Source organism: Octopus bimaculoides, chromosome 7 (assembly GCF_001194135.2).
Source record: "Octopus bimaculoides isolate UCB-OBI-ISO-001 chromosome 7, ASM119413v2, whole genome shotgun sequence".
Lineage (NCBI taxonomy): Eukaryota > Metazoa > Mollusca > Cephalopoda > Octopoda > Octopodidae > Octopus > Octopus bimaculoides.
The window spans coordinates 38,062,903-38,067,532 of NC_068987.1; the positions used below are offsets into that span (position 1 = coordinate 38,062,903).

At 33.7% G+C, this 4,630-nt stretch overlaps 2 protein-coding genes across 2 annotated transcripts in view; both read left to right on the forward strand.

Moving 5' to 3' along the window:
- LOC106876459 (caspase-7) overlaps positions 1 to 4,630 on the forward strand; it is a 787,012-nt gene that overhangs the window by 339,112 nt on the left and 443,270 nt on the right. The gene's annotated exons all lie outside the window — the stretch shown is intronic.
- Positions 1 to 4,630, forward strand: part of LOC106883978 (transmembrane channel-like protein 7) — a 141,539-nt gene that overhangs the window by 53,861 nt on the left and 83,048 nt on the right. The gene's annotated exons all lie outside the window — the stretch shown is intronic.

The window sequence follows — 4,630 nt, forward strand, 5'->3', positions numbered from 1 at the left end:
CTGCAAAAATACCTACTTCAGAAGCAAGGAAAACTAATACAAACAGCCATAAAACACGAGCAGAACAAAAAAAAAACTGTTTTCAGTATTTAAGGAAGCTGACAAATACAAACAAGAAATCATACTACCTAATAAACACCACGACGACAACGACGACGACGAAGAAGAAGAAGAAGAAGAAGAAGAAGAAGAAGAAGAAGAAGAAGAAGAAGAAGAAGAAGAAGAAGAAGAAGAAGAAGAAGAAGAAGAAGAAGAAGAAGAAGAAGAAGAAGAAGAAGAAGAAGAAGAAGAAGAAGAAGAAGAAGAAGAAGATGACGATGATGATGATGGCCTGATGCAGTACTAGGTAGTAGCTCTTATGGCTTCTGATCTTAACTGATTGGAAGTGTTATCATGTACATTGTTCCATCTTGGTATAAAAGATGGGCTACAGCAAATATTCTGCTCAATACCACAGATTTGCTTAACCCGTTAAGCATGTCCCTTAATGACTGACGACATGGTCTTTTCTGATCCCGAGCAGATGTAGTGAGGGAACATGATAGCCATATGTTGAGAGGAATTCTTTGGGGTTTGGATAATTCACCTCTGAAAACATGGGTGCTTAATTCAACATCCTTAAACAACCCTTAATCAGGGACCTTTTGAGCGGGATGGGCAACTCGATCTGAAGAAAATTCTAACTAGGTCCCACCTGCAAGGTCATGCGCTATTTATCTTAATATGAGATCCCCATGTCGCGCACATATGGTTGTGATGCATGCGCTTTGTGAACCCTTATCAGACGGGTAGTCATTATGTGTAACCCAGTGTCACTTTGATGGCATACACTGCTCTCTCACTCACTGAATAATAATAATAATAATAATAATAATAATAATAGTCTCTGGGTGAGACTTGGATCCAACTTGTACAAATGCAAAGCAAAAGTCAAACATAAAATGATAATAATAATAATAATAATAATAATAATAATAATAATAATAATAATAATAATAATAATAATAATAATAATAAAAACAACAACAACAACAACAAGAATTTGTGTTTGTTGTTAATCTGACGCTATTGTTTTTGTTATTTCTTTTGTATCTGTAGTTGTTGCTGCCTTATCGATTCGATTGCAAAAGTAACTCTGATTGCTGTTCTTGTTTGGAATCTAGTTTCGCTATTATTGTCGCAGCTGTTGTAATTGACGTTGCTATCCATAATACCCCTGTTTATGTTGTTGGGTGTTGTTACTGTTGGCGTTGTCACAGCTGTTACTCTTTTATGCAAATGAGGATATGTATATATATGTATGTATGTATATATATATATATATATATATATATATATATATATATATATACACACACACACACACATATATGTATATATATATACGTGTGTATATATGCTTGTATCTATGTACACACATTTTTTGTATCATCTATGCAATTATGATATTTAAACAGGTATAGTTTTAAAAATTCGTCATGTGTCTTAAAGCAATCCTTCATACAAAATATGCATATATATGCACATGTATGTATGCATATGTGTGTGTGTGTTCATATATGTGTGTGTATAAACAACGTGCGAAAAAGTTAGTGCATAGGCATGTGTTTATTATGTGTGTGTTTTTATTTGGTTAAGTACCTTGTGGGTAGATTTTAATTTTTTTATATCTGAAATTGAATCTATTTCTTGTAGAAAAACTGACATTACCATGATATGGAAATATAACTGGCGTCATTAACTTGCTAAAGATACCAGGCCCTGTTCCATGTCTATTCTTTAATAGCTCAGACAGAGGAATGACTGCCACCATGATACTTTTTAGGAGGAAGATAGAAAGTAATCTTCAAATCTGAGAACTTGCCTGAATTCTTATAATAAAGTAGTCATCAATAATGACACCTTATGGCTAGTTGGGCAGCATATTACGTATACCATCTAAGAACAGGAACAGTCTCTCAGAAAGGATTCTGTACAGTTTTCTTCTATCAAATTTTACTTGGTCGACAAGGTAAAATTATTACCTGTTTTTATTGCAAGATGATGCAGGTAGTATATCCCCGCCTCGCCGACTTTTAGCTAATGCAATTGAAAAAACTGCATTATTTATAGGATGACCTAATATATAAATAGGTGCTTAAAACAATATAAAGCGTTGATACGACTCAAGGTTAATTCCAGATGCAGCTTAGGTATAAAAGTAGAACACAATTTGGATTTGAAATTTACTACAGTTGTTTCGATAGCACTTTATTCATGCATTTTATTCATACACTTTATAACTTTATTCACACTCATATATGAATTTATGTGTATGTATGGATATGTATGTGTGCGCGTGCGTATGTGTGTGAGTGAATTTGCATGTATGAAAATTGATAAAGCCATCGATTTCATTCACGATGTCATTCAGTAACTTCCTTGTCTCATGTTTCATCGCATTGATCTTTCTAGATTTGTTGTGACGGTGTGACTGCTTTCTGTTCTTCTTGACAGCAGGTCAGGGTTAGAAAATAATTCAGATGATAATTTGAAAATCATGATCGTTTTGGTATCTTTTCTCCTTGAATATTCGATTACATCTCCAGTTTCTCTATGAATTTGATTGCTATGTTTAAAATACCGTGTATTCATCATGCTAGTTGTTAAATAGGTCATCTTGAAGGTTTTAGCTTGCCTGTTTATACATGATTAATTTTTAACCTGAAAATGGTGGATTTATGCTATAATGTGTAAAGTATGTTATAATGTATAGCCCTTGAGTAACTTTGGTAGTTTTTTGTTGATTAAAAGCAATAATAATAAATTATACATAAACACACACACACATATTTTGGAGGAAGGGGCCAGTCAATTAGATCGACCCAGTACGTAAGTGGCACTTAATTTATCGACCCCGAAAGGATGAAATGTAAAGTCAACCTCGGCAGAATTCGAACTCAGAACGTAAAGACGACGAAATACCGCTAAGCATTTCGCTCGGCGTGCTCACGTTTTTGCCAGCTCGCTGCCTTCAAATATACTCTTATTGACGGTGGGATAAAAGCCTGTTCATCGTACGGCTGCTCCAATATAGAAAAACTTGCATGAATGACCACCAAACTCAGCTTTTATGCAAGTTTTATACAAGTTTATTAATGAAACACATTAGGATTTTTTTTTTCATTTTCAGTTACATTTTTCTTTCTCGTTTTTCTTTTTCTTTCTAAAATATAAACTCAGAAACGCATATGTTTTGTATTTGATCTCGAGTGAACCACGATGTAAAACAATTTAGAAACTAGAAATGAAATTATCTCCGTTATGTAACACCAGTTGAGCAAATTTATAGTTTCATACAGTTAATATTGGTTTCTTATTCAAGTTTTTATTTCCCAGCAATATTTTTACCAAGTTTATTACATCGTAGTTGGCCTAGTTAATAGAGTACTGGATACGTTGTGGTTTAGACCCAGGTCGACTGCATTGAACATACTTATGACCAAAGTACCTTGGCCTTGACAATTCATGTTTATGAATATTGAGGATGACATTATCTCATGTATCATGTATTTTTTTCCATTTTCAATGTAAAAGGAGAGTGATTGAAATGAATTTGGTTATTTCCCAAAATGGTCATGTCTGCCTAGTAGCCAAAATCAAGACAATATTGTAACAAATCAACGCTGTAAACAATGACATTACCTCATAACTTACGAATGTTTCAATGGCCTGCTGTGCTGATTCAGCTCCTGAAGTTTGGGGAATGGTGTATATACTTTTCACAGGTTTACTGATCTTTAGGTGCGCAAAATAGCATAGGATATTTAGTTAAACCTACTGATTTCAGAACCTGCTAAGGTTGATTTTATTTATCTGCTTTCTGAGATCGATAAAATAATTACTACCAGTTAAGTTGTGGATCAATATAATCGCTGTATCTATCAACAAAATCTGAGGTCTTATACCAATGTTAGAAATCAAATTAACCATATCTCCATTTGGATATTCTTTCATAATATTAAGGTTCGTAAAATATCACTACCCTTCACGTTTTTTAAACTCAATAAGAAATTTGTTGAGAAATTTCGTCACTATACTGACCGTGGTCAATGACTATATCGAAACTACATTAATTAAATGTTCGTTTTGTGCGTGCGTTTGTATACGTGATCTCTTCGAATTTGTATAAAGGCTACATATTACTAGAGATGAGCTTTAAACTATTATATAACTCTACTGGACAATAAATGAAGTCCCAGTATTAAACACCCGATTTATCCGTTTGATGATTTCATCAGGAAGAGGAAGTAGTACCCCATTGGAAGAGTCTCAGAACCTCAGCGACTGGTAGTGGAAGGGCCAGTATCTATTTCAATAATAGATCGTCACAGACTGGTGACATTGATGCTGTTTATGTTCAACTTGAACATATATGCGGCGACATCTACAGGAAACTTCTTGGTGAAACGAATTTCATGAGTTAATATTCTGTTGAGTAGGTGTTGATGTTGAAATGCAGTTTAAGCTGTTTTACTTTTGTTTTCTTTGTGTTGAAAGAGACGAAATTGAATTACCCATAAACACACACACACACATATATATATGTGTATGTATGTGTATATATATGTGTATATATATATATATATAT